This window comes from Polypterus senegalus, chromosome 14, assembly GCF_016835505.1.
Source record: "Polypterus senegalus isolate Bchr_013 chromosome 14, ASM1683550v1, whole genome shotgun sequence".
NCBI lineage: Eukaryota > Metazoa > Chordata > Cladistia > Polypteriformes > Polypteridae > Polypterus > Polypterus senegalus.
The window spans coordinates 39,824,646-39,838,699 of NC_053167.1; the positions used below are offsets into that span (position 1 = coordinate 39,824,646).

General features: G+C 38.9%; 1 protein-coding gene across 1 annotated transcript in view; it reads left to right on the forward strand.

Moving 5' to 3' along the window:
- Nucleotides 1-14,054, forward strand: part of LOC120514797 (cadherin-22-like) — a 1,212,176-nt gene that overhangs the window by 844,499 nt on the left and 353,623 nt on the right. The window lies entirely within an intron of this gene.

The following is a 14,054-nucleotide window of genomic DNA, read 5'->3' on the forward strand; positions in this document are numbered from 1 at the left end:
AATAATACCATGCAGTAGAGCAGTACACCACCACTCTGTGCTCAGCTAGACCTTCCATACAGGTCACTTGTAGCCATGCAGGGGGCGTGGTTTTCCTTTCTGCACAATAAACAAGTCGTTCTGTCAGTTTTCTTGGTTTTCTGAATCCGGTCTTATCCTCCACAGTTATCCATAAATGACATTTCTTAATGACATTTTGCTGGATGGAATGGCTTTGATATCTTTATATAGCCATCTTTTCTTTTTAATTTTTAGATCCTCAGAAGGGCCAATGGTTGTGGAGTGTCACATAATGTTTGAAGATTCAAACAATTTATTAGATTTTGGAATTGTCATCAGCTGACAATTCTTATTGATAATTCTTGATATAATTATATCATAATATATTGTATGACATTGTTATCGACAACCTATTTATTGCAGTTAGGTTAGATAGTCGAATCCTTAATAGCTAGTTTTACTTGTGCCTTTAAGGTTAATCTTACAAACAAAGCGCTTTCAGTGCTGCAAGAAGAAATAAAAACAACTTTTTTTAAAGTTTCGTAACAGTCTTTTGCAGTATTTTCTCAGCATTCTTGTACTACTGTATATCAATACTTACTGGTTATTTTATTTTCGGCATGAGAATAATTGATTGTTCACTAAGAGAATTAAATTTTAACTGCCAATAGTTGTGGATATTCCAAGTTGTGTATAGTGTGTTTAATCTTACATTAACATTTACCAGTACTGCAGAGACTCTGCCTAGTGAGGAAATACGAGGGGCGGAGCCATGGGTCTGCATAAAAGGAGCTGAGCTGAATAATATAATAGTGGGTAGGGTGGACTGGACTAGCAGAAAGGTGAATAAAGTGCACAAAATGGCTGTTCCTCTGAGGAGGCCCAAGTACTTTACCAGGCGTCTCCCAGGAAGATGTCAGTGAGAGTTACTCTGGATACCCATTACAAAAGAGCTAATAAATTATCCTTCCAAGGACTATTAACCATTGCCTATGTGTTTCAGACTTCCTTTACCAGATCATGGGATGTTTCAATATCTTTAATCTGTTAAGGAATGTGAATGTTGTAAGAATTCATGATTTGGTCGTATTAAATTTTACTTCAGTAAACATATCCTCCTCAGTGTTATATCTACCCCGGAGAAACAAACCAAAAACATTCAGGTGTTTTTAACAACAAGAATTGTTATTACTGTATGTGTAAAAGAAACATGTAAATACCAAAACATCAATATAATTACAGTAAGAAAGGTACATCTAGTGTTGTACTCATGCAGATTTAGTATGTGTTCTTTGCGTGATATGTTTTTAAACAGTCATTAGTACACAGCCCAATGTTGTAATCAGTACAGAAAAAACATGACTCTTTGCACACTCTTCTTACAATATTTCACATTGTGCTTGCTCATGAGATGGATATTAGTACCTGAGATGCACGATGGACATGAGGATTTTGTTATTATATGCTACCGCAGCGCAAGGATTAGTGACTTCTACATTTCCCCTTACACAAATGACAGTTGCTGCATAATGCTTAGGTGGCTAACATCTTTATGATCCTTCCATTTGATCACAGTCATTTTGTCTTTTTACCGTGCATCTACATGCACGGTGGTAATGGTGACCCTTCACAAGACTGAATTCTCCCAGCATGACATGGTGGTTTGTCCATACACTGCTGTAGTCAGCAGTTTCACTATCCATGTCAATGTCTGAATAATCAATTCACACTGTCACACTTTTCATTTTCACATCATTGTGTTTTTTGGTTGAAGGCTCTGTTTCACTCGAAAATATTGATGTGTTACTATATTGTGGCAAAACACAAAGAAATATTCATGATTTTTTGCAGCACATTGTTATTTCATCCATGACCTGGCAGAAGAATACTTTCCAGATTGTTTTTCAGGCTTAATGCTGTACATTGGATCATAATAGCTTATTCTGAGAAACACTTGAAATTAGCCATTTTCACATAGAATTCCAAACCGTCAAGAAAGTTAATAGCCTAATTAAGTAAACAATATGACTAATTTCATTAAACCAGATTTTAGTTTGGATTATTTGTTGTTACTTTACTGTTTACTGTGAATGAAAGTATAAGCCAGTTTTCACTTCAGCAGCTGTAATATCACCATCCCCACCCAGAATTTCAGCTGCCCCCTACAGATTTTTCCCTGGCACCAGCCCTATCACTATTGCTTGAAAACTCAACTTCTGTTTCACACTTCACTCTCTTCCACTTTCGCTCCCAACTTTAAAGCATGAGTGACAAAATAAGCTCACTGGCTGGAACTCATTTTACATGATTTAAATGACACCCGTCCATGCTATCATTTCTTCTTTCTATTTTTTTTGTTTGCTTTTACATAATTTTACCTCTTTACAGTTAAGCAAACGTAAAATAAATTCATTTTATAAGCTTCTGTCTAACCAGAGATTAATATGATGTTCTTCTCTTTAACAATCTACATATATTACTATCTTTTGTAAAAAAGATATAAGAGCAAATACAAGCGATAAGAATGAATTTACAGTACATAGAAATACCACGATCACCAGTCAAAAAACAAAAAATGGATTGCTGTTAGCCCATTGGCCACACATTTAATGTAATGCATTATCCCAAGCCCCTGTATGTTTTCTCTTGATACTCTTTCTTTCTCCGATGTCTCAAAACCATGCTTGTTATTAGTTTGATCATTGAGATTAAATTGGCCCTGTGAGTGTGAGGATGTGTGTCCTGTGTTTAAGGCTTACTCTTCCCTTGCACATGATGTTATTGAGACAGGCTTTGTAATCCTGAAATGAAATAAACTAACTTGAGAAATGAATGTTTAAAGATGCTTGACAGTTTATAGATATATTTTACAATCTCTCTTTTATTGTTCTGTATGCTAATTACATTTAGGGCAATAATATACAAACTCTTAAAGACTCTTAAAATATGACCTTTAGGTAGTAATTAGCATTGATATGCATAAGAGTCTTTATTTTTAATAGTCTTCCTCGTAGATTAGGATTAGCCAATTGGAAATCAGAATCACAGAAGTGAGTAAAAGGAAGGCTGGTTTCATTACCAGGAGACAAAGGATATTAGGTTTGTTCTTCAGCAAAATTTGTCAAAGCATTTTTTGCAGAATATATGCTTTGTTGACAGGTGACCTTGTTAGACAAATATTTTCCTGGAACAGGCACCATTTATATCCCAGCTCCACATGATGCTTTGCTTGGCCAAAATAGCACCTTGTAAGACGCAATAAATGCATCTTGTAAGATCTCTGAAAACTGTCCTTTGAACATTTGTGACATCACAAACCAATCTAGCTGCATGCATTAAAAAAACTTTTATTTGAGGGTTACATTAACTGACAATAATGAAAATATTATGAGTATTGCCACTGGACAAATAACACTGATCCATGTGTGATGTATCTGGCTCAGCATCACATGGCTAATTATGTAAGCATAACTAACCGTGTGGTGCTAAATGACAAAACAAACCTCAAAAGAGCCATCCCCTCTCACTCCTCGCATCTGAATGTGATCTTGTGAAATAATAATAATAACGAAAAATGTATTACTATTTACAAGGCTTTCCTGTCTTCTTGATGGAACAAAGTGCAAAGTATGAGTCCTCATAGGTGGATGGGAAACAAAAACATGTACCAACTGTGCCCGGAACTGTGACTTCAAACAATAGAATGAGCAAGTTCCATGTCACCACTTATGACACCACCACTGTGTCCCCAAAAATTGGAATTCTCTGAGTACAATGATGAATATATGTTTCACTTATTTCTAGTTTGTGGCCATTTGTTATATTTTGTTTGTTGTTATCATGCCACGTGTGTCTTTTGTTGTTTGAGGCACGGGGGCACATTTGATTATCACTTCACCCTCACAGCTAAGTTCACATTTGTGGCCACATTACTCAGTCCAGAATATTTAGTACATGCTTCCCTCGCCCTGTGGTACACTTCAAAGATCAGTGCACTAATATAATCCACGTAAAACTAGTTCAGTTTCTCCTTCTCAAATTGGCTTAATGGTATTTTGTGGAGTTTGGCAAAGTTCCCAAACATTTCAACATTGAAAAACTCAGGGCGAAGAAAACTCCATAGGGTTTGTGTATCACTAGACATCAGCAAAAGAGAATATCAGCAAAAAAATATATCACAAGGCAGTGCAAAGCAAGAGATTTGATATAACTAATACTAGCCTAGAAGATGTTGCAAACCTAATGGAAGATTACTGCCAACTGAATAAGATGCCAGGATCCCAAAATTACAAAAACTAAATGGACCACCAGTTCCATTCGACATTTTTCCATTGGTCTAGTAGGTAAAAGTATCTGATCAGTCCTCCTAAAAATATTCCCAGGCAAAGTGCTTAGAATTATCGATTTGAATCCACCACAGTTCCCCCTTGTTTGTTCTTAATCATGCGCTGAACAAAAACAAAAAACACACCCCCTTCTCTGCCAGCAAGTACCTAACCTTCACCTACTCAAATTATTTCAGATGAGGTTTGACAAGTGTGACCTTACTTGACTTGTACTGCACTCATTGGGCTTTATAAACTACTAGCAAAATACCCGCGCTTCGCAGCGGAGAAGTAGTGTGTTAAAGAAGTAATGAAAAATTAAAGGAAACATTTTGAAAATAACGTAACATGATTGTCAATGTAATTGTTTTGTCACTGTTATGAGTGTTGCTGTCATATATATATATATATATATATATATATATATATATATATATATATATATATATATATATATATATATACACATACATACATACATTCACACACATTATATATACAGTATATATATCTATATATATATCTATATCTCTATATATACACATACATACTGTACATACATACAAACACACACACACATTATATACCATACCATACCATATTTATTTGTTGAGCGCTTAAAAACACAGCATTACAACTGACCAAAGCGCTGTACAGTTACAACAAGCAGGACTAAAAGCAAAATATTAAAAATAAACATTAAGAGAGAATTAAAACAGAGATACTAAAAACAGGTCTATCTATCTATCTGTATATCTACTGTATATATATATATATATACACACACACACACATTATATCTATATATCTACTGTATATATATATATATATATATATAAATACATATACACACACACTATATCATATATCTATATCTATATATATATATAGCAAAATACCCGCGCTTCGCAGCAGCAAAGTACTGCCTTAAAAGTTTTATTTAGAAGAAAATTAAACCTTTTTAAACTGAGGGAAAATATACCAATAATTAGTTGTTAAGGATCTCCCTCCGGTTGTAATATGACCAAGCTGTGCGCTGAGCTTACTCTTAAGCATGCAACGTACAGTTGGCCATGTGAACAGTAATCTTGTTTCAGATCTCACAGCTTGGATTGCTGCTGTCATAATCGGTTTGAGTTTCATGGTTTGTTTCAATTACGACAGTATTTGTAGGACTTGTGTTGAAGTGACATTCGGCATCTGTCAAGCGTTGTAAGTATACAACCAGTTTCATCGATAACTTCACATCCAGCTTTTGATAGTTTAAACATTTATAAACATCAAAGTGTCCACTGCTGAAATTGTCACCTGTGAATCTAAGATGTTTAAGAGGCATTGGCGGTGGTCCAAAGGTTTAAAATATTTGGCCATTTCGGTACACTTGAAAGCGACAACTGAACAATTCAGCGGCAGCCATCAACTCACATGCAGAACCATAGGTGAAGGGCTTAAGCATTTCACTCTTATAGTGCTCCTGTGTAGTATAATTATCTCTTGTACCGTCATCAGTCCACACCTTGAACCTGTCCCAGTCATTCAATACATAAGACACAATGTTTCTCCAGACATCAAGAGTGAGCCTGATATAGCCGTGCAATATGTAACACAGAGAATGGAAAAGATAGGTGCCATCTCCGGGCATGGAAACCACTCAGTAAGTGACAGTTCTTTGATCGATGGTGATCACCTCGATAGACATGTTAATGCGGGTACGGTTGGAATGATAAAGGAAATGGGTACCTGAACAATGTAAAGTAAGTCTAACATACCTACACAATAACTATAATCGTAATAAATGAACAATAAAACAGCGGAGAAGCCGTCATTTAAATAAAAAGGCTGTAGTTATCAGCAGGGAGAGGTGAATCCTGTGGCGAACCAAGGAAGGGAATGAAGAGACTGGAGCGACGGACAGCCTTACTGTATATAGGCAGGCAGCCAACAATGTGGGAGGCATTGGGATGGGGGACCCAACGCCGCCTCACACGGTAACTGAGCTGTAGGCTATGGACATATATATGTACAAAAGTAGGATTCAGTTAGCGTTGGGAACCCGTGTACCAAATTTCTTGAAGATGGGCCCATAAGTAACAAAGACTGTTGAAAAGTTGAATATGGCAGCTGACAGTGGCATCATACCACCAAAATAAGTACGTACATTGGTTTTGGTTAGCGCAGGGAAGCCGCCTACCAAATTTCGTGAAGATGGAACCATGAATAAGAAAGTTCAACATGGCGGACGTTGTTGACCGTTATGACCGTTATGCGTAGAATTTCGAAATGAAACCTGCTTAACTTTTGTAAGTAAGCCGTAAGAAATTAGCCTTCCAAATTTCAGCCTTCTACCTACACGGGAAGTTGGAGAATTAGTGATGAGTGAGTGAGTGAGTGAGTGAGGGCTTTGCCTTTTATTAGTATAGATAGATAATCTTAGCAGCTTTCTTAACTGTTTCCATATGCTGTCTGGATATGGCCAGTGATAAATCCAGCACAACTCCTAGGTCCTTCTCATAACATGTACTTTTAAGTTTCAAACCTTCTGTTAGGTACTGCATTTAACATTTTTATTTCCTATGTGCAATACTTTATACTCATTTACATAAAACGTAATCTGTAACAAGTTCACCTACAGTAAGTCTAAATTTTCTCCAGATCCATCTGTAATGACTTGGCTGATATTGATACTAGTTTGGGAGTATGAAGTGTAGTTAACTGTACTGTAATTTGAGCCTGTACTGCACTGCACTGTAACTACACTATATGGTAATAGTACACTGTTATGCTGTAGTTACCAAGGTAATTACTTATACTATTATACAAATTGCAAAGCATCTATCTATCTATCTATCTATCTATTAGAAAACTACAGTGGCCTCTTGAGGGTTGTCCTTTTACTGCAACTGGTAAGATTTAAGTCCTTATAGAGAATATTTGTACATTTAACAATTAAGCTTGAATCAATTTGGGAGAACAAACTGCAGTATATTTAGTTCACTACAATACTAATGTCTCCCTCACACATTATATTGTCGAAATAGGCTCTACAGACCTGTACTGAAATAAATTGATTTGGTCAGTGCAAGTTCTAAGTTGCTTGCAGCTCTGTAGGTAGAGTTTTTAGTCTTTTCTTTTGTGTTCATTATGTTAATTACATAGTAGTATGTTGGGTCTGTATCATGAATACAAAAGCTGACAGCAGACTTCATAAGTCATTCATTAAGGATAACCATGTTCTGGCCATTCGTCTACACTCTTTGGAGGGAGCAGTTGCGTGTCATGAACAACGTCGCATACCCCAGTGTGACCCCCCTGGTCAACCTGCAGAGAATTGTTTTCACAAGGCTGTTTCTAAAACAGTACTAATGGAGGTACTTTATTACCAACTGCCATTAGATTTTATGACATATCCTTAGGCTGTGTTTTTCCACCCTTTTAATATTTGAATTTTTAAACAAAATTATTGACATATTCATTAACTTAATTCTTAAAGCCTAAACACATTTTATGTGTTTTTTTAGTTGTAGACTGCTATATCACTGAATCCAATTGGGATCAATAAAGCATCTATCTATCTATAGGGTGGTCCAGATCTAATTATGCAATTTTCATTACACTATAACTTATTATGTTTATTACATAGAGAATTCACAAAAAAAATATTTTTATTGCCGATATAGGATCCTCCTGTGAGGGAAAAAAATAAGGATTTGGTGCCCTCTGGTGGCTGTCTAAAACTATGTAGGATGTCTGTTCAATACCAGCTCCAGTGGCCAACTGACAGCTTAATAATAATAATAATAATACATAGCTTCTGCTGTGTCGTTGGCTGTTTTATCCCAGCTCAACCAGAAGAGGTGGTGTTCACCAAAGGCTGATGCCAGGCTTCTTCTGACTACTGTCCATCCATCCTACTGAGGGAAACCGATATCAGTATATAATTGATCCACCCTAGAGATACACCCCAATTTCACATTAGTATAAGTCTGTGTCAGAGATTCACTTAACCTGCATGTGTGGCACTATCTATCTATCTATCTATCTATCTATCTATCTATCTATCTATCTATCTATCTATCGTGCCTATAAAAAAATGAAAAGTTTTCACATTTTATTGTTATACAAAATTAAACACTAGTGGATTTATTTTGGCGTTTTTGGCATTGATAAACAGAAAAATACTATTTAATGTTAAAGTGAAAACAAATCTAAATTAATTGGTCTAAATTAATTACAAATGCAGAAAATAATTGATCAAATAAGTATAGACATTCTTCAAGTTAAACTTTATTGTCACCTGCAACTGTATACATATACATAGTGAGAGAAAACAGCTTTTCTCCATCACCACGATGTACTGTAACATACAATAACATAAAAATGTACAGAATAATATGCATCAAAGGCAAATGTTAAGTATAGTGCAAGAGAAATACACACAATGTTTATACAAACACAAAAATAATTTATACTAATAAAAGGCAAAGCCCTCACTGACTGACTCACTCACTCACTCACTCACTCACTCATCACTAATTCTCCAAGTTCCCGTGTAGGTAGAAGGCTGAAATTTGACAGGCTCATTCCTTACAGCTTCCTTACAAAAGTTGGGCTGGTTTCATTTCAAAATTCTACGCATAATGGTCATAACTGGAAGCTATTTTTCTACATTTACTGTAATGGAGTTGAGCTCAAAAGCCGTGGGGGTGGAGTTTCATGTGACATCATCACGCCTCCCACGTAATCACGTGAACTGACTGTCAACACAGTACGTAGAAAACCAGGAAGAGCTCCAAAAAGCGCTGAAGAAAACATGCATTATATAATTGAGAAGGCAGCAAAACAATAAGGAGTGAGTGACATATACAACCATATTCATGAGTGCTGCTACTTCGGAAACAGCACGGTGTAAACCTAAAGTTTAAATTAAGTTCATAGACAGGCTGCCGCTGGCGTTTGTCATGCCCACGGGTAATGCGGGATACAAGTTTAATGAGAGGACACAGGATATAAACGAGAGTTTTGATCACTTTGTAACTAAGTTAAAATTGCAGGTGAAGGGCTGTGCTTATGCAAATTCCGAGAGACTGTGTTTGTGGGGGATTGACAGTTAAGGCGGGTGGGGGAGTCACGTCATCATCTCCCCTCCCATTCACCTCATTTCGCTCTGAGCGGAGCTCCGCAGCTAACGCAGTCTTACGGAAGTGACTTTGTGACGCTGCTACCAAATACTCACAGACAAATCCACAGGTTAATACACATGCTGTCTTTACAGTTTCTTCACACTGAATCCTCCAGGCACTACTTACAAAAGGTTACATTGACAATCGTGTTACGTTATTTTTAAAATGTTTCCTTTTCTTAGCACAAGCACAGCTGAGAAGCTTCGATGCATGTGCTCCATAACGTGTTAAAAAATCATGCATTTAATCACACTTTGCATTCCAAGCAAAGGGGAACTTCTGTCAATGCATGATTTCCTGGTACACCGATTACATTGATCAGCGCTTCCCGATTCATTTTACCCTTGCACCCCCTTGGTTTGAAAAGAAGTATGAAAAATTATGAGGTTAACACAGAAAAACAGATCACCAATTGAATCTTTATGAATAATTGATTAGCAATCAATAATTGTTTTAGTAAAGCCATACTCAGTGTAATCCTCCTTCCATTTCATAAATTTTCCGCCACTAGCCATGATTAAATGATCGGTAAAAAAGTAAGAGCGAAGTGAGGGTGACTTATTCAGGCAGGCAGGCGACAGCTCAATAGCTCGAATTTGGATATAAGTGAGTTCTATTTAGTCGCCAGAGATATCTTTGGTAGGAATAAGTTGAATTTAGTCTTTAAATTTCTATGGTAAAGAAAAAGTTATGCAATGATGACTAAATTTAACTATATAAAGTCAAAACATGTATATATAAAGTCATTTCTGAATATATAAAGTCAAAACTTGAATATATAAAGTCACCGCTGGAATATATATAGTCAAAACTTGAATATATAAAGTCATTCCCAAATATATAAAGTCAAAACCTGAGTATATAAAGACGGCATTGGAATATTTCGGAATATACAAAGTCAGCGCTGGAATATCCATCCATTTCTCAACCCATTGAATCCGACCACAGGGTCACGGGGATCTGCTGGAGCCAATCCCAGCCAACACTGGGCGCAAGGCAGGAACCAATCCTGGGCAGGGCACATGCATCATTTTCAAAACATTAACCGAACAGTGTTTTTTTAATTTATTTTTCTGAATACGTTTTTGTTAACTTATAATATATAATATATAATATTATAATATATAAAAATATATTTTGACTTTGACTTTATATATTCAGGAATGAGTTTATAAATTCCGATGCTGACTTTATATATTCAGGTTTTGACTTTAGATATTCCAGCGATGACTTTATATATTCTGAGGCTGACTTTATATATTCAAGTTTTGACTTTATATGTTCAGAAATCAATGTATTTGCCTGTTTGGCACCCCATATTATATGTGTGTGTGTATATATGTACACATTTATGCATATATATATATATATATATATATATATATATATATATATATAGATATGACAACACTCATATCAATGACAAAACAATTACATTAACAATCATGTTACGTTATTTTTTTTTTTTAATTTTTCCTTTTCTTTTTCATAACTTCTTTAACACACTACTTCTCCGTATATATACAGTATGTGGATGTATGTGTGTATATATATGTTGTGGTCCCTGGCCGGGACTGGAGCCCAGCTGGGATGCCCGGGAGGACCGGAGGAGGGCTTGTGCCTCCTCCAGACCAAGAGGGGGCGTCCGTCCTGGTTATGCTGGGGGCCTCGGGTAGAGGGCGTGGAAGCCCAGCCCTGTAGGGACCAGTGGCCACCGCCAGGCGGCGCCCCGGTGCCTGAATATCCCGTGTGGTACCCGACTAGGGCTGGAGCCCGGCCGGGAAGCCCAGGAGGACCGGAGGAGGGTTTGTGCCTCCTCCAGACCGAGAGGGGGCGTCTGTCCTGGTTATGCTGGAGGCCTCGGGTCCCCTGTCGTCTTCCCCCGGCACTTCCTGGTGTGGAGGAAGTGCTGGGCTCTCGGGATAATCAGGCACTGGGGCGCCGCCTGGCGGTGGCCACAGGTCCCTACAGGGCTGGGCTTCCAAGCCTTCTACCCGAGGCCTCCAGCATAACCAGGATGGACGCCCCCTCTCGGTCTGGAGGAGGCACAAGCCCTCCTCCAGTCCTCCTGGGCATCCCGGCCAGGCTCCAGCCCCAGCCGGGTACCACACGGGATAGTCAGGCACCGGGGCGCCACCTGGCGGTGGCCACGGGTCCCTACAGGGCTGGGCTTCCAAGCCCTCTACCCAAGGCCCCCAGCATAACCAGGACGGACGCCCCCTCTTGGTCTGGAGGAGGCACAAGCCCTCCTCTGGTCCTCCCGGCCAGGCTACAGCCCCGGCCAGGGACCACAATGTATATATGTGTGTGTGTATATATATATATATATATGTGTATATGTGTATATGTTGTGAACACTGGCCCGGACACACACAGATGGACAACATATTGTTCACCCACACACCGTTTATTTACAATATATACAATGTTCTGTGCACTCATGAACTCCAGTGCCTCCAGCACCGATTCCCCCAAGTCCAGGCCACACAGTCCTGTGCCTCTTTTCTCCTGGCCCCTTATATAATGCTCCCGGATGAGCCCCAGGTGTTCCCGGCATTCCCTCCTTAGCCACGCCCCAGCGTGGCGGAAGTGTCGGCTGTCCTCCTGGCAGCTCTCCGGGCGCCACATAAAGTCTTCCCCCCAGCACTTCCTGGTGTGGCGGAAGTGCTGGGCTCTGGGGACAATTAGGCATTGGGGCGCCGCCTGGCGGTGGCCACGGGTCCCTACAGGGCTGGGCTTCAAAGCCCCCTACCCGAGGCCTCCTGCATAACCAGGATGTGCGCCCCCTCTCGGTCTGGAGGAGGCACACGCCCTCCTCCGGTCTTCCAAGGCGTCCCGGCCGGGCTCCATCCCCGGCCAAAGACCACACGGGGTAAACCGGCATCGGGGAGCCGCCTGGCGGTGACCACGGGTCCCTACAGGGCTGGGCTTCCAAGCCCTATACCCGTGGTCCCCAATATAACCAGGACGGACGCCCCCTCGCGGTCTGGAGGAGGCACAAGCTGAGCCCGGCCGGGGACCACAATGTATATATGTATGGATATGTATATATATATGTTTATATGTGTGTGTGTATATGACAGCAACAGTCATCACTCACAACAGTGACAAAACAGTTACATTGACAATCATGTTACGTTATTTTCAAAATGTTTCCTTTTCTTTTTCATTGCTTCTTTAACACACTACTTCTCCCCTGCGAAGCGCGGGTATTTTGCTAGTATACATATAAATTCACAAGAAATGTTAGCTCAGCTAACAGGGACAAGGATTTGTATTTGTTAAGAATTGTGACAGCTAGCGGTATGAAGCTCTTGCACAGTCTGGTAAAACATAAACACTGTAGATGCTTCAGATCATTTTGCCAGATACTAAAAGAGCAAAGAGTTCATGGCATGGATAAGAATGGTCTTCCATAAATGTATGTAGTTGAATGTAGTGTTTATGAAAGATGTTCTGCAGGAAAGGTGGAGGCAGTACTGACTCTTCAATCAGTATTTAGTAGAGGCATCTTTGTCAGACACGACAGCCTTGAGTTTGTGTGTACAGGTTATTCTTTCTGTCTCTTTATCAGCTCTGCCATTTTTCTCTATTCTTTTATGTTGAACTGTTCAGGCTTTCTCAGGTGTCATAAGGATCATGACAGAAAAGCCTTTTACAAGTCCAGCTACAAATTGTTAATTAGATTGAGATCTGGACTATGATTCGGCCACTCCAGGATATTAAGCCATTCTTGTGTAGTTTTGACTTGTCTTAGTGGTTGTCTTACTTGATGAAAAATCTTTTCCTGAAGTATAGGTTTCTTGCAGATTGCATCAGGTTTTCCTTTATGATTTCCCTGTATTTTGCTGCATTCATTTTACTCTTACAAGCCTTCCAGGGCCTGCCACAGAGAAGCATCCACATAGACTGATGCTACCACCTCCATGCTTCATTATAAAGTGGTGTGCTTTTGATAATATGCAGCATAACATGATATTTACCCATGAGACCATAAAACCTGCCAACTGACTTCCAAGTCTCCCATGTACCTTCTGGCAAACATATAGCCAAGTTGTCATGTGTAATTTTGGACTTTTCCTCTCTTCCATAAAGCTGTGACTGGTGTAGCATTCAGGCAACAGTTGTTGTCTCTCTCAAATCACATTCACTGTAGCTTGTAACGTTAGAGTTATCATAGGGTCTCTTGGTGAGATAAATCACAATTTCTCTTATTACATGATCACTCAATGTTTGTGGATGGCCTGCTCTATCAGATTTACAGCTGTGGCATAGACTTTCTATTTCTTAATGACTGACTTAGCTGGACTCCAACGGATATTTAGTGAGTTGGATATTTTCTTGTCTTCATCTCCTGACTTGGACTTTTCAGTTACGCCACCATACTGACTCACCACATGCTTGACTGCCACTGAACTAATTCTGTGACTTTTAAAAACAATTGGCTGCACCGGTGAGAATCTGGTAGTGTCATATTTAAAGGGGTGAATATGTATTGATCAACTATTTTGTATTTTATATTTGTAATATATTTAAATCACTTTGCCAA